Raw genomic sequence first — 26,803 nt, forward strand, 5'->3', positions numbered from 1 at the left:
CATTTGAGCTAAGTCCCCTACACTGAGTCCATTGTTTTAGGTGAAACAGGGAAACAGTGTATTTGCTGCATGCAATGTACTGATGGGCTTACTGCATGTACTGCCCAAATTACACATGAAACCAAGAAAACACTTGAAAAGCACATGTAAAATCTGTGGGAAAGCATAAGGTCTATATAGTTTGTTTCCCTCCAATTTATTGCCAGCGTGTCATCATGAACCCATTATGGTGATGAAGACATCACGAACCCATTATGATGTCATCATGATGTCATCATGAACCCATTATGATGATGTCATCATGAACCCATTATGATGTTGTCATGATGATGTTATCCTGAACCCATTATGATGTCATCATGAACCCATTGTGATGATGCCATTATGAACCTATTATGATGTCATCATGAACCCATTATGATGTCATCATGAACCCATTATGATGATGAAGTCATCACGAACCCATTATGATGTCATCATGATGATGTCATCATGAACCTATTGTGATACTGTCATCATGAACCCATTATGATGTCATCACGATGATGTCATCACGAACACATTATGATGTCATCATGATGATGTCATCATGAACCCATTATGATGTCATCATGATGATGTCATCATGAACCGATTATGATGTCATCATGAACCCTTTATGATGATGAAGTCATCACGAACCCATTATGATGTCATCATGATGATGTCATCATGAACCTATTGTGATGATGTCATCATGAACCCACTATGATATCATCACGATGATGTCATCACGAACACATTATGATGTCATGATGATGTCATCACGGACCCATTATGATGTCATCATGATGATGTCATCACGAACCCATTATGATGTCATCATGATGATGTCATCACGAACCCATTATGATGTCATCATGATGATGTCATCACGAACCCATTATGATGCTGTAATCATGATCCCACTATGATTTCGTCATGATGATGTCATCATGAACCCATTGAAATGAAGTCACCACGAACCCATTATGATGTCATCATGATGATGTCATCATGAACCCATTATGATGTCATCATGAACCCTTTATGATGATGTCATCACGAACCCTTCATGATGTCGTCATGATAATGTCATCATAAACCCATTATGATGATGAAGTCATCATGAACCCATTATGATGTCATCATGATGATGTCATCATGAACCCATTGTGATGATGTCATCATGAACCCATTATGATCTTGCCATGATGATGTCAGGGAAACATGATGAAACAGGGAAACAGTGTATTTGCTTCATGTAATGTACCATTAAGCTTGCTGCTTGTACTGCTCTAATTACACATGAAACCAAGAAAACACTTAGAGAACACGGTCATTGAACCAACTACCCCTCGCATGCTAAGCGAGCACACCACCATTTGAACTAAATTCCCTTTGTATTCTACAGTTATTCGTGAAGTTGAAAAATCTGTGGGAAAGCATAGGGTCTATATAGTTTGTTTCCCTCCAATTTATAGCCAGCGTTCAGCACAACATTATTGAAAATTTATGAAGTATAAATAAAGCAACTGGAGAATGCGGGCATCGATCCCGCTACCTCTCGCATGCAAAGCGAGCGCTCTACCGTTTGAGCTAGTTCCCCTACATAGAGAGGCATGTTTTAGGTGAAACAGGGAAACAGTGTATTTGCTGCATGTAATGTACTGATGGGCTTGCTGCATGTACTGTTCTAATTACACATGAAACCAAGAAAACACTTGAAAAGCACATGAAAACTCTGTGGGAAATCATAAGGTCTATATAGTTTGTTTCCCTCCAATTTATTGCCATCATAAGGTCTATATAGTTTGTTTCCCTCCAATTTATTGCCAGTGTTAAGCACAACATTATTGAAAATTTATAAAGTATAAATAAAGTAACTGGAGAATGCGGGCATCGATCCCGCTACCTCTCGCATGCTAAGCGAGCGCTCTACCATTTGAGCTAATTCCCCTACATAGTGTGGCATGTTTTAGGTGAAACAGGGAAACAGTGTATTTGCTGCATGTAATGTACTGATGGGCTTGCTGCATGTACTGTTCTAATTACACATGAAACCAAGAAAACACTTGAAAAGCACATGAAAAATCTGTGGGAAATCATAAGGTCTATATAGTTTGTTTCCCTCCAATTTATTGCCAGCATACGGTCTATATAGTTTGTTTCCCTCCAATTTATTGCCATCATAAGGTCTATATGATTTGTTTCCCTCCAATTTATTGCCAGTGTTAAGCACAACATTATTGAAAATTTATAAAGTATAAATAAAGTAACTGGAGAATGCGGGCATCGATCCTGCTACCTCTCGCATGCTAAGCGAGCGCTCTACCATTTGAGCTAATTCCCCTACATAGTGTGGCATGTTTTAGGTGAAACAGGGAAACAGTGTATTTGCTGCATGTAATGTACTGATGGGCTTGCTGCATGTACTGTTCTAATTACACATGAAACCAAGAAAACACTTGAAAAGCACATGAAAAATCTGTGGGAAATCATAAGGTCTATATAGTTTGTTTCCCTCCAATTTATTGCCAGCATACGGTCTATATAGTTTGTTTCCCTCCAATTTATTGCCAGCGTTAAGCACAACATTATTGAAAATTTATAAAGTATAAATAAAGTAACTGGAGAATGCGGGCATCGATCCCGCTACCTCTCGCATGCTAAGCGAGCGCTCTACCATTTGAGCTAATTCCCCTACATAGTGTGGCATGTTTTAGGTGAAACAGGGAAACAGTGTATTTGCTGCATGTAATGTACTGATGGGCTTGCTGCATGTACTGTTCTAATTACACATGAAACCAAGAAAACACTTGAAAAGCACATGAAAAATCTGTGGGAAATCATAAGGTCTATATAGTTTGTTTCCCTCCAATTTATTGCCAGCATACGGTCTATATAGTTTGTTTCCCTCCAATTTATTGCCAGCGTTAAGCACAACATTATTGAAAATTTATAAAGTATAAATAAAGTAACTGGAGAATGCGGGCATCGATCCCGCTACCTCTCGCATGCTAAGCGAGCGCTCTACCATTTGAGCTAAGTCCCCTACACTGAGTCCATTGTTTTAGGTGAAACAGGGAAACAGTGTATTTGCTGCATGCAATGTACTGATGGGCTTACTGCATGTACTGCCCAAATTACACATGAAACCAAGAAAACACTTGAAAAGCACATGTAAAATCTGTGGGAAAGCATAAGGTCTATATAGTTTGTTTCCCTCCAATTTATTGCCAGCGTGTCATCATGAACCCATTATGGTGATGAAGACATCACGAACCCATTATGATGTCATCATGATGTCATCATGAACCCATTATGATGATGTCATCATGAACCCATTATGATGTTGTCATGATGATGTTATCCTGAACCCATTATGATGTCATCATGAACCCATTGTGATGATGCCATTATGAACCTATTATGATGTCATCATGAACCCATTATGATGTCATCATGAACCCATTATGATGATGAAGTCATCACGAACCCATTATGATGTCATCATGATGATGTCATCATGAACCTATTGTGATGATGTCATCATGAACCCATTATGATGTCATCACGATGATGTAATCACGAACACATTATGATGTCATCATGATGATGTCATCATGAACCCATTATGATGTCATCATGATGATGTCATCATGAACCGATTATGATGTCATCATGAACCCTTTATGATGATGAAGTCATCACGAACCCATTATGATGTCATCATGATGATGTCATCATGAACCTATTGTGATGATGTCATCATGAACCCACTATGATATCATCACGATGATGTCATCACGAACACATTATGATGTCATGATGATGTCATCACGGACCCATTATGATGTCATCATGATGATGTCATCACGAACCCATTATGACGTCATCATGATGATGTCATCACGAACCCATTATGATGTCATCATGACGATGTCATCACGAACCCATTATGATGCTGTAATCATGATCCCACTATGATTTCGTCATGATGATGTCATCATGAACCCATTGTAATAAAGTCACCACGAACTCATTATGATGTCATCATGATGATGTCATCATGAACCCATTATGATGTCATCATGAACCCTTTATGATGATGTCATCACGAACCCTTCATGATGTCGTCATGATAATGTCATCATAAACCCATTATGATGATGAAGTCATCATGAACCCATTATGATGTCATCATGATGATGTCATCATGAACCCATTGTGATGATGTCATCATGAACCCATTATGATATTGCCATGATGATGTCAGGGAAACATGATGAAACAGGGAAACAGTGTATTTGCTTCATGTAATGTACCATTAAGCTTGCTGCTTGTACTGCTCTAATTACACATGAAACCAAGAAAACACTTAGAGAACACGGTCATTGAACCAACTACCCCTCGCATGCTAAGCGAGCACACCACCATTTGAACTAAATCCCCTTTGTATTCTACAGTTATTCGTGAAGTTGAAAAATCTGTGGGAAAGCATAGGGTCTATATAGTTTGTTTCCCTCCAATTTATTGCCAGCGTTAAGCACAACATTATTGAAAATTTATAAAGTATAAATAAAGTAACTGGAGAACGCAGGCATCGATCCCGCTACCTCTCGCATGCTAAGCGAGCGTTCTACCATTTGAGCTAATTCCCCTACATAGAGTGGCATCTTTTAGGTGAAACAGGGAAACAGTGTATTTGCTGCATGTAATGTACTGATGGGCTTGCTGCATGTACTGTTCTAATTACACATGAAACCAAGAAAACACTTGAAAAGCACATGAAAAATCTGTGGGAAATCATAAGGTCTATATAGTTTGTTTCCCTCCAATTTATTGCCAGCATACGGTCTATATAGTTTGTTTCCCTCCAATTTATTGCCAGCGTTAAGCACAACATTATTGAAAATTTATAAAGTATAAATAAAGTAAGTGGGCATTGATCCCACTACCTCTCGCATGCGAAGCGAGCGCTCTACCATTTGAGCTAATTCCCCTACACTGAGTCCATTGTTTTAGGTGAAACAGGGAAACAGTGTATTTGCTGCATGTAATGTACTGATGGGCTTACTGCATGTACTGCTCAAATTACACATGAAACCAAGAAAACACTTGAAAAGCACATGTAAAATCTGTGGGAAAGCATAAGGTCTATATAGTTTGTTTCCCTCCAATTTATTGCCAGCGTGTCATCATGAACCCATTATGGTGATGAAGACATCACGAAACCATTATGATGTCATCATGATGTCATCATGAACCCATTATGATGATGTCATCATGAACCCATTATGATGTTGTCATGATGATGTTATCCTGAACCCATTATGATGTCATCATGAACCCATTGTGATGATGTCATCATGAACCTATTATGATGTCATCATGAACCCATTATGATGTCATCATGAACCCATTATGATGATGAAGTCATCACGAACCCATTATGATGTCATCATGATGATGTCATCATGAACCTATTGTTATGATGTCATCATGAACCCATTATGATGTCATCACGATGATGTCATCACGAACACATTATGATGTCATCATGATGATGTCATCATGAACCCATTATGATGTCATCATGATGATGTCATCATGAACCGATTATGATGTCATCATGAACCCTTTATGATGATGAAGTCATCACGAACCCATTATGATGTCATCATGATGATGTCATCATGAACCTATTGTGATGATGTCATCATGAACCCACTATGATATCATCACGATGATGTCATAACGAACACATTATGATGTCATGATGATGTCATCACGGACCCATCATGATGTCATCATGATGATGTCATCACGAACCCATTATGATGTCATCATGATGATGTCATCACGAACCCATTATGATGTCATCATGATGATGTCATCACGAACCCATTATGATGCTGTTATCATGATCCCACTATGATTTCGTCATGATGATGTCATCATGAACCCATTGTAATGAAGTCACCACGAACCCATTATGATGTCATCATGATGATGTCATCATGAACCCATTATGATGTCATCATGAACCCTTTATGATGATGTCATCACGAACCCTTCATGATGTCGTCATGATAATGTCATCATAAACCCATTATGATGATGAAGTCATCATGAACCCATTATGATGTCATCATGATGATGTCATCATGAACCCATTGTGATGATGTCATCATGAACCCATTAAGATATTGCCATGATGATGTCAGGGAAACATGATGAAACAGGGAAACAGTGTATTTGCTTCATGTAATGTACCATTAAGCTTGCTGCTTGTACTGCTCTAATTACACATGAAACCAAGAAAACACTTAGAGAACATGGTCATTGAACCAACTACCCCTCGCATGCTAAGCGAGCACACCACCATTTGAACTAAATCCCCTTTGTATTCTACAGTTATTCGTGAAGTTGAAAAATCTGTGGGAAAGCATAGGGTCTATATAGTTTGTTTCCCTCCAATTTATAGCCAGCGTTCAGCACAACATTATTGAAAATTTATAAAGTATAAACAAAGTAACTGGAGAACGCGGGCATCGATCCCGCTACCTCTCGCATGCAAAGCGAGCGCTCTACCATTTGAGCTAATTCCCCTACATAGAGTGGCATGTTTTAGGTGAAACAGGGAAACAGTGTATTTGCTGCATGTAATGTACTGATGGGCTTGCTGCATGTACTGTTCTAATTACACATGAAACCAAGAAAACACTTGAAAAGCACATGAAAAGTCTGTGGGAAATCATAAGGTCTATATAGTTTGTTTCCCTCCAATTTATTGCCATCATAAGGTCTATATAGTTTGTTTCCCTCCAATTTATTGCCAGCGTTAAGCACAACATTATTGAAAATTTATAAAGTATAAATAAAGTAACTGGAGAATGCGGGCATCGATCCCGCTACCTCTCGCATGCAAAGCGAGCGCTCTACCATTTGAGCTAATTCCCCTACCTAGAGTGGCATGTTTTAGGTGAAACAGGGAAACAGTGTATTTGCTGCATGTAATGTACTGATGGGCTTGCTGCATGTACTGTTCTAATTACACATGAAACCAAGAAAACACTTGAAAAGCACATGAAAAATCTGTGGGAAATCATAAGGTCTATATAGTTTGTTTCCCTCCAATTTATTGCCAGCATACGATCTATATAGTTTGTTTCCCTACAATTTATTGCCAGCGTTAAGCACAACATTATTGAAAATTTATAAAGTATAAATAAAGTAACTGGAGAATGCGGGCATCGATCCCGCTACCTCTCGCATGCAAAGCGAGCGCTCTACCGTTTGAGCTAATTCCCCTACACTGAGTTCATTGTTTTAGGTGAAACAGGGAAACAGTGTATTTGCTGCATGCAATGTACTGATGGGCTTACTGCATGTACTGCCCAAATTACACATGAAACCAAGAAAACACTTGAAAAGCACATGTAAAATCTGTGGGAAAGCATAAGGTCTATATAGTTTGTTTCCCTCCAATTTATTGCCAGCGCGTCATCATGAACCCATTATGGTGATGAAGACATCACGAACCCATTATGATGTCATCATGATGTCATCATGAACCCATTATGATGATGTCATCATGAACCCATTATGATGTTGTCATGATGATGTTATCCTGAACCCATTATGATGTCATCATGAACCCATTGTGATGATGTCATCATGAACCTATTATGATGTCATCATGAACCCATTATGATGTCATCATGAACCCATTATGATGATGAAGTCATCACGAACCCATTATGATGTCATCATGATGATGTCATCATGAACCTATTGTGATGATGTCATCATGAACCCATTATGATGTCATCACGATGATGTCATCACGAACACATTATGATGTCATCATGATGATGTCATCATGAACCCATTATGATGTCATCATGATGATGTCATCATGAACCGATTATGATGTCATCATGAACCCTTTATGATGATGAAGTCATCACGAACCCATTATGATGTCATCATGATGATGTCATCATGAACCTATTGTGATGATGTCATCATGAACCCACTATGATATCATCACGATGATGTCATCACGAACACATTATGATGTCATGATGATGTCATCACGGACCCATTCTGATGTCATCATGATGATGTCATCACGAACCCATTATGATGTCATCATGATGATGTCATCACGAACCCATTATGATGTCATCATGATGATGTCATCACGAACCCATTATGATGCTGTAATCATGATCCCACTATGATTTCGTCATGATGATGTCATCATGAACCCATTGTAATGAAGTCACCACGAACCCATTATGATGTCATCATGATGATGTCATCATGAACCCATTATGATGTCATCATGAACCCTTTATGATGATGTCATCACGAACCCTTCATGATGTCGTCATGATAATGTCATCATAAACCCATTATGATGATGAAGTCATCATGAACCCATTATGATGTCATCATGATGATGTCATCATGAACCCATTGTGATGATGTCATCATGAACCCATTATGATATTGCCATGTCATGGAAACATGATGAAACAGGGAAACAGTGTATTTGCTTCATGTAATGTACCATTAAGCTTGCTGCTTGTACTGCTCTAATTACACATGAAACCAAGAAAACACTTAGAGAACACGGTCATTGAACCAACTACCCCTCGCATGCTAAGCGAGCACACCACCATTTGAACTAAATCCCCTTTGTATTCTACAGTTATTCGTGAAGTTGAAAAATCTGTGGGAAAGCATTGGGTCTATATAGTTTGTTTCCCTCCAATTTATTGCCAGCGTTAAGCACAACATTATTGAAAATTTATAAAGTATAAATAAAGTAACTGGAGAATGCGGGCATCGATCCCGCTACCTCTCGCATGCTAAGCGAGCGTTCTACCATTTGAGCTAATTCCCCTACATAGAGTGGCTTGTTTTAGGTGAAACAGGGAAACAGTGTATTTGCTGCATGTAATGTACTGATGGGCTTGCTGCATGTACTGTTCTAATTACACATGAAACCAAGAAAACACTTGAAAAGCACATGAAAAATCTGTGGGAAATCATAAGGTCTATATAGTTTGTTTCCCTCCAATTTATTGCCAGCATACGGTCTATATAGTTTGTTTCTCTCCAATTTATTGCCAGCGTTAAGCACAACATTATTGAAAATTTATAAAGTATAAATAAAGTAACTGGAGAATGCGGGCATTGATCCCACTACCTCTCGCATGCGAAGCGAGCGCTCTACCATTTGAGCTAATTCCCCTACACTGAGTCCATTGTTTTAGGTGAAACAGGGAAACAGTGTATTTGCTGCATGTAATGTACTGATGGGCTTACTGCATGTACTGCTCAAATTACACATGAAACCAAGAAAACACTTGAAAAGCACATGTAAAATCTGTGGGAAAGCATAAGGTCTATATAGTTTGTTTCCCTCCAATTTATTGCCAGCGTGTCATCATGAACCCATTATGGTGATGAAGACATCACGAACCCATTATGATGTCATCATGATGTCATCATGAACCCATTATGATGATGTCATCATGAACCCATTATGATGTTGTCATGATGATGTTATCCTGAACCCATTATGATGTCATCATGAACCCATTATGATGATGAAGTCATCACGAACCCATTATGATGTCATCATGATGATGTCATCATGAACCTATTGTGATGATGTCATCATGAACCCATTATGATGTCATCACGATGATGTAATCACGAACACATTATGATGTCATCATGATGATGTCATCATGAACCCATTATGATGTCATCATGATGATGTCATCATGAACCGATTATGATGTCATCATGAACCCTTTATGATGATGAAGTCATCACGAACCCATTATGATGTCATCATGATGATGTCATCATGAACCTATTGTGATGATGTCATCATGAACCCACTATGATATCATCACGATGATGTCATCACGAACACATTATGATGTCATGATGATGTCATCACGGACCCATTATGATGTCATCATGATGATGTCATCACGAACCCATTATGATGTCATCATGATGATGTCATCACGAACCCATTATGATGTCATCATGATGATGTCATCACGAACCCATTATGATGCTGTAATCATGATCCCACTATGATTTCGTCATGATGATGTCATCATGAACCCATTGTAATGAAGTCACCACGAACCCATTATGATGTCATCATGATGATGTCATCATGAACCCATTATGATGTCATCATGAACCCTTTATGATGATGTCATCACGAACCCTTCATGATGTCGTCATGATAATGTCATCATAAACCCATTATGATGATGAAGTCATCATGAACCCATTATGATGTCATCATGATGATGTCATCATGAACCCATTGTGATGATGTCATCATGAACCCATTATGATATTGCCATGATGATGTCAGGGAAACATGATGAAACAGGGAAACAGTGTATTTGCTTCATGTAATGTACCATTAAGCTTGCTGCTTGTACTGCTCTAATTACACATGAAACCAAGAAAACACTTAGAGAACACGGTCATTGAACCAACTACCCCTCGCATGCTAAGCGAGCACACCACCATTTGAACTAAATCCCCTTTGTATTCTACAGTTATTCGTGAAGTTGAAAAATCTGTGGGAAAGCATAGGGTCTATATAGTTTGTTTCCCTCCAATTTATTGCCAGCGTTAAGCACAACATTATTGAAAATTTATAAAGTATAAATAAAGTAACTAGAGAATGCGGGCATCGATCCCGCTACCTCTCGCATGCTAAGCGAGCGTTCTACCATTTGAGCTAATTCCCCTACATAGAGTGGCATGTTTTAGGTGAAACAGGGAAACAGTGTATTTGCTGCATGTAATGTACTGATGGGCTTGCTGCATGTACTGTTCTAATTACACATGAAACCAAGAAAACACTTGAAAAGCACATGAAAAATCTGTGGGAAATCATAAGGTCTATATAGTTTGTTTCCCTCCAATTTATTGCCAGCATACGGTCTATATAGTTTGTTTCCCTCCAATTTATTGCCAGCGTTAAGCACAACATTATTGAAAATTTATAAAGTATAAATAAAGTAACTGGAGAATGCGGGCATTGATCCCACTACCTCTCGCATGCGAAGCGAGCGCTCTACCATTTGAGCTAATTCCCCTACACTGAGTCCATTGTTTTAGGTGAAACAGGGAAACAGTGTGTTTGCTGCATGTAATGTACTGATGGGCTTACTGCATGTACTGCTCAAATTACACATGAAACCAAGAAAACACTTGAAAAGCACATGTAAAATCTGTGGGAAAGCATAAGGTCTATATAGTTTGTTTCCCTCCAATTTATTGCCAGCATACGGTCTATATAGTTTGTTTCCCTCCAATTTATTGCCAGCGTTAAGCACAACATTATTGAAAATTTATAAAGTATAAATAAAGTAACTGGAGAATGCGGGCATCGATCCCGCTACCTCTCGCATGCTAAGCGAGCGCTCTACCATTTGAGCTAATTCCCCTACATTGAGTCCATTGCTTTTGGTGAAACAGGGAAACAGTGTATTTGCTGCATGCAATGTACTGATGGGCTTACTGCATGTACTGCCCAAATTACACATGAAACCAAGAAAACACTTGAAAAGCACATGTAAAATCTGTGGGAAAGCATAAGGTCTATATAGTTTGTTTCCCTCCAATTTATTGCCAGCGTGTCATCATGAACCCATTATGGTGATGAAGACATCACGAACCCATTATGATGTCATCATGATGTCATCATGAACCCATTATGATGATGTCATCATGAACCCATTATGATGTTGTCATGATGATGTTATCCTGAACCCATTATGATGTCATCATGAACCCATTGTGATGATGCCATTATGAACCTATTATGATGTCATCATGAACCCATTATGATGTCATCATGAACCCATTATGATGATGAAGTCATCACGAACCCATTATGATGTCATCATGATGATGTCATCATGAACCTATTGTGATGATGTCATCATGAACCCATTATGATGTCATCACGATGATGTCATCACGAACACATTATGATGTCATCATGATGATGTCATCATGAACCCATTATGATGTCATCATGATGATGTCATCATGAACCCATTATGATGTCATCATGAACCCTTTATGATGATGAAGTCATCACGAACCCATTATGATGTCATCATGATGATGTCATCATGAACCTATTGTGATGATGTCATCATGAACCCACTATGATATCATCACGATGATGTCATCACGAACACATTATGATGTCATGATGATGTCATCACGGACCCATTATGATGTCATCATGATGATGTCATCACGAACCCATTATGATGTCATCATGATGATGTCATCACGAACCCATTATGATGTCATCATGATGATGTCATCACGAACCCATTATGATGCTGTAATCATGATCCCACTATGATTTCGTCATGATGATGTCATCATGAACCCATTGTAATGAAGTCACCACAAACCCATTATGATGTCATCATGATGATGTCATCATGAACCCATTATGATGTCATCATGAACCCTTTATGATGATGTCATCACGAACCCTTCATGATGTCGTCATGATAATGTCATCATAAACCCATTATGATGATGAAGTCATCATGAACCCATTATGATGTCATCATGATGATGTCATCATGAACCAATTGTGATGATGTCATCATGAACCCATTATGATCTTGCCATGATGATGTCAGGGAACCATGATGAAACAGGGAAACAGTGTATTTGCTTCATGTAATGTACCATTAAGCTTGCTGCTTGTACTGCTCTAATTACACATGAAACCAAGAAAACACTTAGAGAACACGGTCATTGAACCAACTACCCCTCGCATGCTAAGCGAGCACACCACCATTTGAACAAAATCCCCTTTGTATTCTACAGTTATTCGTGAAGTTGAAAAATCTGTGGGAAAGCATAGGGTCTATATAGTTTGTTTCCCTCCAATTTATAGCCAGCGTTCAGCACAACATTATTGAAAATTTATAAAGTATAAATAAAGTAACTGGAGAATGCGGGCATCGATCCTGCTACCTCTCGCATGCAAAGCGAGCGCTCTACCGTTTGAGCTAATTCCCCTACATAGAGTGGCATGTTTTAGGTGAAACAGGGAAACAGTGTATTTGCTGCATGTAATGTACTGATGGGCTTGCTGCATGTACTGTTCTAATTACACATGAAACCAAGAAAACACTTGAAAAGCACATGAAAAGTCTGTGGGAAATCATAAGGTCTATATAGTTTGTTTCCATCCAATTTATTGCCATCATAAGGTCTATATAGTTTGTTTCCCTCCAATTTATTGCCAGCGTTAAGCACAACATTATTGAAAATTTATAAAGTATAAATAAAGTAACTGGAGAACGCGGGCATCGACCCCGCTACCTCTCGCATGCTAAGCGAGTGCTAAGCGAGTGCTCTACCATTTGAGCTGATTCCCCTACATAGAGTGGCATGTTTTAGGTGAAACAGGGAAACAGTGTATTTGCTGCATGTAATGTACTGATGGGCTTGCTGCATGTACTGTTCTAATTACACATGAAACCAAGAAAACACTTGAAAAGCACATGAAAAATCTGTGGGAAATCATAAGGTCTATATAGTTTGTTTCCCTCCAATTTATTGCCAGCATACGGTCTATATAGTTTGTTTCCCTCCAATTTATTGCCAGCGTTAAGCACAACATTATTGAAAATTTATAAAGTATAAATAAAGTAACTGGAGAATGCGGGCATTGATCCCACTACCTCTCGCATGCGAAGCGAGCGCTCTACCATTTGAGCTAATTCCCCTACACTGAGTCCATTGTTTTAGGTGAAACAGGGAAACAGTGTATTTGCTGCATGTAATGTACTGATGGGCTTACTGCATGTACTGCTCAAATTACACGTGAAACCAAGAAAACACTTGAAAAGCACATGTAAAATCTGTGGGAAAGCATAAGGTCTATATAGTTTGTTTCCCTCCAATTTATTGCCAGCGTGTCATCATGAACCCATTATGGTGATGAAGACATCACGAAACCATTATGATGTCATCATGATGTCATCATGAACCCATTATGATGATGTCATCATGAACCCATTATGATGTTGTCATGATGATGTTATCCTGAACCCATTATGATGTCATCATGAACCCATTGTGATGATGTCATCATGAACCTATTATGATGTCATCATGAACCCATTATGATGTCATCATGAACCCATTATTATGATGAAGTCATCACGAACCCATTATGATGTCATCATGATGATGTCATCATGAACCTATTGTGATGATGTCATCATGAACCCATTATGATGTCATCACGATGATGTCATCACGAACACATTCTGATGTCATCATGATGATGTCATCATGAACTCATTATGATGTCATCATGATGATGTCATCATGAACCGATTATGATGTCATCATGAACCCTTTATGATGATGAAGTCATCACGAAGCCATTATGATGTCATCATGATGATGTCATCATGAACCTATTGTGATGATGTCATCATGAACCCACTATGATATCATCACGATGATGTCATCACGAACACATTATGATGTCATGATGATGTCATCACGGACCCATTATGATGTCATCATGATGATGTCATCACGAACCCATTATGATGTCATCATGATGATGTCATCACGAACCCATTATGATGTCATCATGATGATGTCATCACGAACCCATTATGATGCTGTAATCATGATCCCACTATGATTTCTTCATGATGATGTCATCATGAACCCATTGTAATGAAGTCACCACAAACCCATTATGATGTCATCATGATGATGTCATCATGAACCCATTATGATGTCATCATGAACCCTTTATGATGATGTCATCACGAACCCTTCATGATGTCGTCATGATAATGTCATCATAAACCCATTATGATGATGAAGTCATCATGAACCCATTATGATGTCATCATGATGATGTCATCATGAACCAATTGTGATGATGTCATCATGAACCCATTATGATCTTGCCATGATGATGTCAGGGAAACATGATGAAACAGGGAAACAGTGTATTTGCTTCATGTAATGTACCATTAAGCTTGCTGCTTGTACTGATCTAATTACACATGAAACCAAGAAAACACTTAGAGAACACGGTCATTGAACCAACTACCCCTCGCATGCTAAGCGAGCACACCACCATTTGAACTAAATCCCCTTTGTATTCTACAGTTATTCGTGAAGTTGAAAAATCTGTGGGAAAGCATAGGGTCTATATAGTTTGTTTCCCTTCAATTTATAGCCAGCGTTCAGCACAACATTATTGAAAATTTATAAAGTATAAATAAAGTAACTGGAGAATGCGGGCATCGATCCCGCTACCTCTCGCATGCAAAGCGAGCGCTCTACCATTTGAGCTAATTCCCCTACATAGAGTGGCATGTTTTAGGTGAAACAGGGAAACAGTGTATTTGCTGCATGTAATGTACTGATGGGCTTGCTGCATGTACTGTTCTAATTACACATGAAACCAAGAAAACACTTGAAAAGCACATGAAAAGTCTGTTGGAAATCATAAGGTCTATATAGTTTGTTTCCCTCCAATTTATTGCCATCATAAGGTCTATATAGTTTGTTTCCCTCCAATTTATTGCCAGCGTTAAGCACAACATTATTGAAAATTTATAAAGTATAAATAAAGTAACTGGAGAATGCGGGCATCGATCCCGCTACCTCTCGCATGCTAAGCGAGCGCTCTACCATTTGAGCTAATTCCCCTACATAGAGTGGCATGTTTTAGGTGAAACAGGGAAACAGTGTATTTGCTGCATGTAATGTACTGATGGGCTTGCTGCATGTACTGTTCTAATTACACATGAAACCAAGAAAACACTTGAAAAGCACATGAAAAATCTGTGGGAAATCATAAGGTCTATATAGTTTGTTTCCCTCCAATTTATTGCCAGCATACGGTCTATATAGTTTGTTTCCCTCCAATTTATTGCCAGCGTTAAGCACAACATTATTGAAAATTTATAAAGTATAAATAAAGTAACTGGAGAATGCGGGCATTGATCCCACTACCTCTCGCATGCGAAGCAAGCGCTCTACCGTTTGAGCTAATTCCCCTGTACTGAGTCCATTGTTTTAGGTGAAACAGGGAAACAGTGTATTTGCTGCATGTAATGTACTTATGGGCTTACTGCATGTACTGCTCAAATTACACGTGAAACCAAGAAAACACTTGAAAAGCACATGTAAAATCTGTGGGAAAGCATAAGGTCTATATAGTTTGTTTCCCTCCAATTTATTGCCAGCGTGTCATCATGAACCCATTATGGTGATGAAGACATCACGAAACCATTATGATGTCATCATGATGTCATCATGAACCCATTATGATGATGTCATCATGAACCCATTATGATGTTGTCATGATGATGTTATCCTGAACCCATTATGATGTCATCATGAACCCATTGTGATGATGTCATCATGAACCTATTATGATGTCATCATGAACCCATTATAATGTCATCATGAACCCATCATGATGATGAAGTCATCACGAACCCATTATGATGTCATCATGATGATGTCATCATGAACCTATTGTGATGATGTCATCATGAACCCAGTATGATGTCATCACGATGATGTCATCACGAACACATTATGATGTCATCATGATGATGTCATCATGAACCCATTATGATGTCATCATGATGATGTCATCATGAACCGATTATGATGTCATCATGAACCCTTTATGATGATGAAGTCATCACGAACCCATTATGATGTCATCATGATGATGTCATCATGAACCTATTGTGATGATGTCATCATGAACCCACTATGATATCATCACGATGATGTCATCACGAACACATTATGATGTCATGATGATGTCATCACGGACCCATTATGATGTCATCATGATGATGTCATCACGAACCCATTATGATGTCATCATGATGATGTCATCACGAACCCATTATGATGTCATCATGATGATGTCATCACGAACCCATTATGATGCTGTAATCATGATCCCACTATGATTTCGTCATGATGATGTCATCATGAACCCATTGTAATGAAGTCACCACGAACCCATTATGATGTCATCATGATGATGTCATCATGAACCCATTATGATGTCATCATGAACCCTTTATGATGATGTCATCACGAACCCTTCATGATGTCGTCATGATAATGTCATCATAAACCCATTATGATGATGAAGTCATCATGAACCCATTATGATGTCATCATGATGATGTCATCATGAACCAATTGTGATGATGTCATCATGAACCCATTATGATCTTGCCATGATGATGTCAGGGAAACATGATGAAACAGGGAAACAGTGTATTTGCTTCATGTAATGTACCATTAAGCTTGCTGCTTGTACTGATCTAATTACACATGAAACCAAGAAAACACTTAGAGAACACGGTTATTGAACCAAATACCCCTCGCATGCTAAGCGAGCACACCACCATTTGAACTAAATCCCCTTTGTATTCTACAGTTATTCGTGAAGTTGAAAAATCTGTGGGAAAGCATAGGGTCTATATAGTTTGTTTCCCTCCAATTTATAGCCAGCGTTCAGCACAACATTATTGAAAATGTATAAAGTATAAATAAAGTAACTGGAGAATGCGGGCATCGATCCCACTACCTCTCGCATGCAAAGCGAGCGCTCTACCATTTGAGCTAATTCCCCTACATAGAGTGGCATGTTTTAGGTGAAACAGGGAAACAGTGTATTTGCTGCATGTAATGTACTGATGGGCTTGCTGCATGTACTGTTCTAATTACACATGAAACCAAGAAAACACTTGAAAAGCACATGAAAAGTCTGTGGGAAATCATAAGGTCTATATAGTTTGTTTCCCTCCAATTTATTGCCATCATAAGGTCTATATAGTTTGTTTCCCTCCAATTTATTGCCAGCGTTAAGCACAACATTATTGAAAATTTATTAAGTATAAATAAAGTAACTGGAGAATGCGGGCATCGATCCCGCTACCTCTCGCATGCTAAGCGAGCGCTCTACCATTTGAGCTAATTCCCCTACATAGAGTGGCATGTTTTAGGTGAAACAGGGAAACAGTGTATTTGCTGCATGTAATGTACTGATGGGCTTGCTGCATGTACTGTTCTAATTACACATGAAACCAAGAAAACACTTGAAAAGCACATGAAAAATCTGTGGGAAATCATAAGGTCTATATAGTTTGTTTCCCTCCAATTTATTGGCAGCATACGGTCTATATAGTTTGTTTCCCTCCAATTTATTGCCAGCGTTAAGCACAACATTATTGAAAATTTATAAAGTATAAATAAAGTAACTGGAGAATGCGGGCATTGATCCCACTACCCCTCGCATGCGAAGCGAGCGCTCTACCATTTGAGCTAATTCCCCTACACTGAGTCCGTTGTTTTAGGTGAAACAGGGAAACAGTGTATTTGCTGCATGTAATGTACTGATGGGCTTACTGCATGTACTGCTCAAATTACACGTGAAACCAAGAAAACACTTGAAAAGCACATGTAAAATCTGTGGGAAAGCATAAGGTCTATATAGTTTGTTTCCCTCCAATTTATTGCCAGCGTGTCATCATGAACCCATTATGGTGATGAAGACATCACGAAACCATTATGATGTCATCATGATGTCATCATGAACCCATTATGATGATGTCATCATGAACCCATTATGATGTTGTCATGATGATGTTATCCTGAACCCATTATGATGTCATCATGAACCCATTGTGATGATGTCATCATGAACCTATTATGATGTCATCATGAACCCATTATGATGTCATCATGAACCCATTATGATGATGAAGTCATCACGAACCCATTATGATGTCATCATGATGATGTCATCATGAACCTATTGTGATGATGTCATCATGAACCCATTATGATGTCATCACGATGATGTCATCACGAACACATTATGATGTCATCATGATGATGTCATCACGAACCCATTATGATGTCATCATGATGATGTCATCATGAACCGATTATGATGTCAACATGAACCCTTTATGATGATGAAGTCATCACGAACCCATTATGATGTCATCATGATGATGTCATCATGAACCTATTGTGATGATGTCATCATGAACCCACTATGATATCATCACGATGATGTAATCACGAACACATTATGATGTCATGATGATGTCATCACGGACCCATTATGATGTCATCATGATGATGTCATCACGAACCCATTATGATGTCATCATGATGATGTCATCACGAACCCATTATGATGTCATCATGATGATGTCATCACGAACCCATTATGATGCTGTAATCATGATCCCACTATGATTTCGTCATGATGATGTCATCATGAACCCATTGTAATGAAGTCACCACAAACCCATTATGATGTCATCATGATGATGTCATCATGAACCCATTATGATGTCATCATGAACCCTTTATGATGATGTCATCACGAACCCTTCATGATGTCGTCATGATAATGTCATCATAAACCCATTATGATGATGAAGTCATCATGAACCCATTATGATGTCATCATGATGATGTCATCATGAACCAATTGTGATGATGTCATCATGAACCCATTATGATCTTGCCATGATGATGTCAGGGAAACATGATGAAACAGGGAAACAGTGTATTTGCTTCATGTAATGTACCATTAAGCTTGCTGCTTGTACTGATCTAATTACAGATGAAACCAAGAAAACACTTAGAGAACTTGGTCATTGAACCAACTACCCCTCGCATGCTAAGCGAGCACACCACCATTTGAACTAAATCCCCTTTGTATTCTACAGTTATTCGTGAAGTTGAAAAATCTGTGGGAAAGCATAGGGTCTATATAGTTTGTTTCCCTCCAATTTATAGCCAGCGTTCAGCACAACATTATTGAAAATTTATAAAGTATAAATAAAGTAACTGGAGAATGCAGGCATCGATCCCGCTACCTCTCGCATGCAAAGTGAGCGCTCTACCATTTGAGCTAATTCCCCTACATAGAGTGGCATGTTTTAGGTGAAACAGGGAAACAGTGTATTTGCTGCATGTAATGTACTGATGGGCTTGCTGCATGTACTGTTCTAATTACACATGAAACCAAGAAAACACTTGAAAAGCACATGAAAAGTCTGTGGGAAATCATAAGGTCTATATAGTTTGTTTCCCTCCAATTTATTGCCATCATAAGGTCTATATAGTTTGTTTCCCTCCAATTTATTGCCAGCGTTAAGCACAACATTATTGAAAATTTATAAAGTATAAATAAAGTAACTGGAGAATGCGGGGATCGATCCCGCTACCTCTCGCATGCTAAGCGAGCGCTCTACCATTTGAGCTAATTCCCCTACATAGAGTGGCATGTTTTAGGTGAAACAGGGAAACAGTGTATTTGCTGCATGTAATGTACTGATGGGCTTGCTGCATGTACTGTTCTAATTACACATGAAACCAAGAAAACACTTGAAAAGCACATGAAAAATCTGTGGGAAATCATAAGGTCTATATAGTTTGTTTCCCTCCAATTTATTGCCAGCATACGGTCTATATAGTTTGTTTCCCTCCAATTTATTGCCAGCGTTAAGCACAACATTATTGAAAATTTATAAAGTATAAATAAAGTAACTGGAGAATGCGGGCATTGATCCCACTACCTCTCGCATGCGAAGCGAGCGCTCTACCATTTGAGCTAATTCCCCTACACTGAGTCCATTGTTTTAGGTGAAACAGGGAAACAGTGTATTTGCTGCATGTAATGTACTGATGGGCTTACTGCATGTACTGCTCAAATTACACGTGAAACCAAGAAAACACTTGAAAAGCACACGTAAAATCTGTGGGAAAGCATAAGGTCTATATAGTTTGTTTCCCTCCAATTTATTGCCAGCGTGTCATCATGAACCCATTATGGTGATGAAGACATCACGAAACCATTATGATGTCATCATGATGTCATCATGAACCCATTATGATGATGTCATCATGAACCCATTATGATGTTGTCATGATGATGTTATCCTGAACCCATTATGATGTCATCATGAACCCATTGTGATGATGTCATCATGAACCTATTATGATGTCATCATGAACCCATTATGATGTCATCATGAACCCATTATGATGATGAAGTCATCACGAACCCATTATGATGTCATCATGATGATGTCATCATGAACCTATTGTGATGATGTCATCATGAACCCATTATGATGTCATCACGATGATGTCATCACGAACACATTCTGATGTCATCATGATGATGTCATCATGAACTCATTATGATGTCATCATGATGATGTCATCATGAACCGATTATGATGTCATCATGAACCCTTTATGATGATGAAGTCATCACGAAGCCATTATGATGTCATCATGATGATGTCATCATGAACCTATTGTGATGATGTCATCATGAACCCACTATGATATCATCACGATGATGTCATCACGAACACATTATGATGTCATGATGATGTCATCACGGACCCATTATGATGTCATCATGATGATGTCATCACGAACCCATTATGATGTCATCATGATGATGTCATCACGAACCCATTATGATGTCATCATGATGATGTCATCACGAACCCATTATGATGCTGTAATCATGATCCCACTATGATTTCTTCATGATGATGTCATCATGAACCCATTGTAATGAAGTCACCACAAACCCATTATGATGTCATCATGATGATGTCATCATGAACCCATTATGATGTCATCATGAACCCTTTATGATGATGTCATCACGAACCCTTCATGATGTCGTCATGATAATGTCATCATAAACCCATTATGATGATGAAGTCATCATGAACCCATTATGATGTCATCATGATGATGTCATCATGAACCAATTGTGATGATGTCATCATGAACCCATTATGATCTTGCCATGATGATGTCAGGGAAACATGATGAAACAGGGAAACAGTGTATTTGCTTCATGTAATGTACCATTAAGCTTGCTGCTTGTACTGCTCTAATTACACATGAAACCAAGAAAACACTTAGAGAACACGGTCATTGAACCAACTACCCCTCGCATGCTAAGCGAGCACACCACCATTTGAACTAAATCCCCTTTGTATTCTACAGTTATTCGTGAAGTTGAAAAATCTGTGGGAAAGCATAGGGTCTATATAGTTTGTTTCCCTCCAATTTATAGCCAGCGTTCAGCAAACATTATTGAAAATTTATAAAGTATAAATAAAGTAACTGGAGAATGCAGGCATCGATCCCGCTACCTCTCGCATGCAAAGCGAGCGCTCTACCGTTTGAGCTAATTCCCCTACATATAGTGGCATGTTTTAGGTGAAACAGGGAAACAGTGTATTTGCTGCATGTAATGTACTGATGGGCTTGCTGCATGTACTGTTCTAATTACACATGAAACCAAGAAAACACTTGAAAAGCACATGAAAAGTCTGTGGGAAATCATATGGTCTATATAGTTTGTTTCCCTCCAATTTATTGCCATCATAAGGTCTATATAGTTTGTTTCCCTCCAATTTATTGCCAGCGTTAAGCACAACATTATTGAAAATTTATAAAGTATAAATAATGTAACTGGAGAATGCGGGCATCGACCCCGCTACCTCTCGCATGCTAAGCGAGCGCTCTACCATTTGAGCTAATTCCCCTACATAAAGTGGCATGTTTTAGGTGAAACAGGGAAACAGTGTATTTGCTGCATGTAATGTACTGATGGGCTTGCTGCATGTACTGTTCTAATTACACATGAAACCAAGAAAACACTTGAAAAGCACATGAAAAATCTGTGGGAAATCATAAGGTCTATATAGTTTGTTTCCCTCCAATTTATTGCCAGCATACGGTCTATATAGTTTGTTTCCCTCCAATTTATTGCCAGCGTTAAGCACAACATTATTGAAAATTTATAAAGTATAAATAAAGTAACTGGAGAATGCGGGCATTGATCCCACTACCTCTCGCATGCGAAGCAAGCGCTCTACCGTTTGAGCTAATTCCCCTGTACTGAGTCCATTGTTTTAGGTGAAACAGGGAAACAGTGTATTTGCTGCATGTAATGTACTTATGGGCTTACTGCATGTACTGCTCAAATTACACGTGAAACCAAGAAAACACTTGAAAAGCACATGTAAAATCTGTGGGAAAGCATAAGGTCTATATAGTTTGTTTCCCTCCAATTTATTGCCAGCGTGTCATCATGAACCCATTATGGTGATGAAGACATCACGAAACCATTATGATGTCATCATGATGTCATCATGAACCCATTATGATGATGTCATCATGAACCCATTATGATGTTGTCATGATGATGTTATCCTGAACCCATTATGATGTCATCATGAACCCATTGTGATGATGTCATCATGAACCTATTATGATGTCATCATGAACCCATTATAATGTCATCATGAACCCATCATGATGATGAAGTCATCACGAACCCATTATGATGTCATCATGATGATGTCATCATGAACCTATTGTAATGATGTCATCATGAACCCAGTATGATGTCATCACGATGATGTCATCACGAACACATTATGATGTCATCATGATGATGTCATCATGAACCCATTATGATGTCATCATGATGATGTCATCATGAACCGATTATGATGTCATCATGAACCCTTTATGATGATGAAGTCATCACGAACCCATTATGATGTCATCATGATGATGTCATCATGAACCTATTGTGATGATGTCATCATGAACCCACTATGATATCATCACGATGATGTCATCACGAACACATTATGATGTCATGATGATGTCATCACGGACCCATTATGATGTCATCATGATGATGTCATCACGAACCCATTATGATGTCATCATGATGATGTCATCACGAACCCATTATGATGTCATCATGATGATGTCATCACGAACCCATTATGATGCTGTAATCATGATCCCACTATGATTTCGTCATGATGATGTCATCATGAACCCATTGTAATGAAGTCACCACGAACCCATTATGATGTCATCATGATGATGTCATCATGAACCCATTATGATGTCATCATGAACCCTTTATGATGATGTCATCACGAACCCTTCATGATGTTGTCATGATAATGTCATCATAAACCCATTATGATGATGAAGTCATCATGAACCCATTATGATGTCATCATGATGATGTCATCATGAACCAATTGTGATGATGTCATCATGAACCCATTATGATCTTGCCATGATGATGTCAGGGAAACATGATGAAACAGGGAAACAGTGTATTTGCTTCATGTAATGTACCATTAAGCTTGCTGCTTGTACTGATCTAATTACACATGAAACCAAGAAAACACTTAGAGAACACGGTTATTGAACCAAATACCCCTCGCATGCTAAGCGAGCACACCACCATTTGAACTAAATCCCCTTTGTATTCTACAGTTATTCGTGAAGTTGAAAAATCTGTGGGAAAGCATAGGGTCTATATAGTTTGTTTCCCTCCAATTTATAGCCAGCGTTCAGCACAACATTATTGAAAATGTATAAAGTATAAATAAAGTAACTGGAGAATGCGGGCATCGATCCCACTACCTCTCGCATGCAAAGCGAGCGCTCTACCATTTGAGCTAATTCCCCTACATAGAGTGGCATGTTTTAGGTGAAACAGGGAAACAGTGTATTTGCTGCATGTAATGTACTGATGGGCTTGCTGCATGTACTGTTCTAATTACACATGAAACCAAGAAAACACTTGAAAAGCACATGAAAAGTCTGTGGGAAATCATAAGGTCTATATAGTTTGTTTCCCTCCAATTTATTGCCATCATAAGGTCTATATAGTTTGTTTCCCTCCAATTTATTGCCAGCGTTAAGCACAACATTATTGAAAATTTATTAAGTATAAATAAAGTAACTGGAGAATGCGGGCATCGATCCCGCTACCTCTCGCATGCTAAGCGAGCGCTCTACCATTTGAGCTAATTCCCCTACATAGAGTGGCATGTTTTAGGTGAAACAGGGAAACAGTGTATTTGCTGCATGTAATGTACTGATGGGCTTGCTGCATGTACTGTTCTAATTACACATGAAACCAAGAAAACACTTGAAAAGCACATGAAAAATCTGTGGGAAATCATAAGGTCTATATAGTTTGTTTCCCTCCAATTTATTGGCAGCATACGGTCTATATAGTTTGTTTCCCTCCAATTTATTGCCAGCGTTAAGCACAACATTATTGAAAATTTATAAAGTATAAATAAAGTAACTGGAGAATGCGGGCATTGATCCCACTACCCCTCGCATGCGAAGCGAGCGCTCTACCATTTGAGCTAATTCCCCTACACTGAGTCCATTGTTTTAGGTGAAACAGGGAAACAGTGTATTTGCTGCATGTAATGTACTGATGGGCTTACTGCATGTACTGCTCAAATTACACGTGAAACCAAGAAAACACTTGAAAAGCACATGTAAAATCTGTGGGAAAGCATAAGGTCTATATAGTTTGTTTCCCTCCAATTTATTGCCAGCGTGTCATCATGAACCCATTATGGTGATGAAGACATCACGAACCCATTATGATGTCATCATGATGTCATCATGAACCCATTATGATGATGTCATCATGAACCCATTATGATGTTGTCATGATGATGTTATCCTGAACCCATTATGATGTCATCATGAACCCATTGTGATGATGTCATCATGAACCTATTATGATGTCATCATGAACCCATTATGATGTCATCATGAACCCATTATGATGATGAAGTCATCACGAACCCATTATGATGTCATCATGATGATGTCATCATGAACCTATTGTGATGATGTCATCATGAACCCATTATGATGTCATCACGATGATGTCATCACGAACACATTATGATGTCATCATGATGATGTCATCACGAACCCATTATGATGTCATCATGATGATGTCATCATGAACCGATTATGATGTCAACATGAACCCTTTATGATGATGAAGTCATCACGAACCCATTATGATGTCATCATGATGATGTCATCATGAACCTATTGTGATGATGTCATCATGAACCCACTATGATATCATCACGATGATGTAATCACGAACACATTATGATGTCATGATGATGTCATCACGGACCCATTATGATGTCATCATGATGATGTCATCACGAACCCATTATGATGTCATCATGATGATGTCATCACGAACCCATTATGATGTCATCATGATGATGTCATCACGAACCCATTATGATGCTGTAATCATGATCCCACTATGATTTCGTCATGATGATGTCATCATGAACCCATTGTAATGAAGTCACCACAAACCCATTATGATGTCATCATGATGATGTCATCATGAACCCATTATGATGTCATCATGAACCCTTTATGATGATGTCATCACGAACCCTTCATGATGTCGTCATGATAATGTCATCATAAACCCATTATGATGATGAAGTCATCATGAACCCATTATGATGTCATCATGATGATGTCATCATGAACCAATTGTGATGATGTCATCATGAACCCATTATGATCTTGCCATGATGATGTCAGGGAAACATGATGAAACAGGGAAACAGTGTATTTGCTTCATGTAATGTACCATTAAGCTTGCTGCTTGTACTGATCTAATTACAGATGAAACCAAGAAAACACTTAGAGAACTTGGTCATTGAACCAACTACCCCTCGCATGCTAAGCGAGCACACCACCATTTGAACTAAAT

At 38.5% G+C, this 26,803-nt stretch overlaps 13 non-coding genes across 13 annotated transcripts; all 13 read right to left on the reverse strand.

Annotated features, from left to right (window-relative positions):
• Positions 1–1,905: 1,905 nt before the first annotated feature.
• Positions 1,906–1,978, reverse strand: TRNAA-AGC (transfer RNA alanine (anticodon AGC)). Its single transcript has one exon. It is a non-coding gene; the product is annotated as a tRNA-Ala (tRNA).
• A 671-nt stretch (positions 1,979–2,649) lies between these two features.
• TRNAA-AGC (transfer RNA alanine (anticodon AGC)) lies at positions 2,650–2,722 on the reverse strand. The gene has a single exon. It is a non-coding gene; the product is annotated as a tRNA-Ala (tRNA).
• Positions 2,723–6,911: 4,189 nt separating this feature from the next.
• On the reverse strand, positions 6,912–6,984 carry TRNAA-UGC (transfer RNA alanine (anticodon UGC)). The gene has a single exon. It is a non-coding gene; the product is annotated as a tRNA-Ala (tRNA).
• A 278-nt stretch (positions 6,985–7,262) lies between these two features.
• TRNAA-UGC (transfer RNA alanine (anticodon UGC)) lies at positions 7,263–7,335 on the reverse strand. Its single transcript has one exon. It is a non-coding gene; the product is annotated as a tRNA-Ala (tRNA).
• Positions 7,336–11,458: 4,123 nt separating this feature from the next.
• On the reverse strand, positions 11,459–11,531 carry TRNAA-AGC (transfer RNA alanine (anticodon AGC)). The gene has a single exon. It is a non-coding gene; the product is annotated as a tRNA-Ala (tRNA).
• A 3,858-nt stretch (positions 11,532–15,389) lies between these two features.
• TRNAA-UGC (transfer RNA alanine (anticodon UGC)) lies at positions 15,390–15,462 on the reverse strand. Its single transcript has one exon. It is a non-coding gene; the product is annotated as a tRNA-Ala (tRNA).
• A 278-nt stretch (positions 15,463–15,740) lies between these two features.
• TRNAA-AGC (transfer RNA alanine (anticodon AGC)) lies at positions 15,741–15,813 on the reverse strand. The gene has a single exon. It is a non-coding gene; the product is annotated as a tRNA-Ala (tRNA).
• Positions 15,814–17,700: 1,887 nt separating this feature from the next.
• On the reverse strand, positions 17,701–17,773 carry TRNAA-UGC (transfer RNA alanine (anticodon UGC)). Its single transcript has one exon. It is a non-coding gene; the product is annotated as a tRNA-Ala (tRNA).
• A 278-nt stretch (positions 17,774–18,051) lies between these two features.
• On the reverse strand, positions 18,052–18,124 carry TRNAA-AGC (transfer RNA alanine (anticodon AGC)). The gene has a single exon. It is a non-coding gene; the product is annotated as a tRNA-Ala (tRNA).
• A 2,238-nt stretch (positions 18,125–20,362) lies between these two features.
• Positions 20,363–20,435, reverse strand: TRNAA-AGC (transfer RNA alanine (anticodon AGC)). The gene has a single exon. It is a non-coding gene; the product is annotated as a tRNA-Ala (tRNA).
• Positions 20,436–22,672: 2,237 nt separating this feature from the next.
• On the reverse strand, positions 22,673–22,745 carry TRNAA-AGC (transfer RNA alanine (anticodon AGC)). The gene has a single exon. It is a non-coding gene; the product is annotated as a tRNA-Ala (tRNA).
• Positions 22,746–24,632: 1,887 nt separating this feature from the next.
• TRNAA-UGC (transfer RNA alanine (anticodon UGC)) lies at positions 24,633–24,705 on the reverse strand. The gene has a single exon. It is a non-coding gene; the product is annotated as a tRNA-Ala (tRNA).
• Positions 24,706–24,983: 278 nt separating this feature from the next.
• Positions 24,984–25,056, reverse strand: TRNAA-AGC (transfer RNA alanine (anticodon AGC)). The gene has a single exon. It is a non-coding gene; the product is annotated as a tRNA-Ala (tRNA).
• Positions 25,057–26,803: the final 1,747 nt, after the last annotated feature.

This window comes from Spea bombifrons, chromosome 5 (genome assembly GCF_027358695.1).
Source record: "Spea bombifrons isolate aSpeBom1 chromosome 5, aSpeBom1.2.pri, whole genome shotgun sequence".
Classification (NCBI taxonomy): Eukaryota; Metazoa; Chordata; class Amphibia; order Anura; family Pelobatidae; genus Spea; species Spea bombifrons.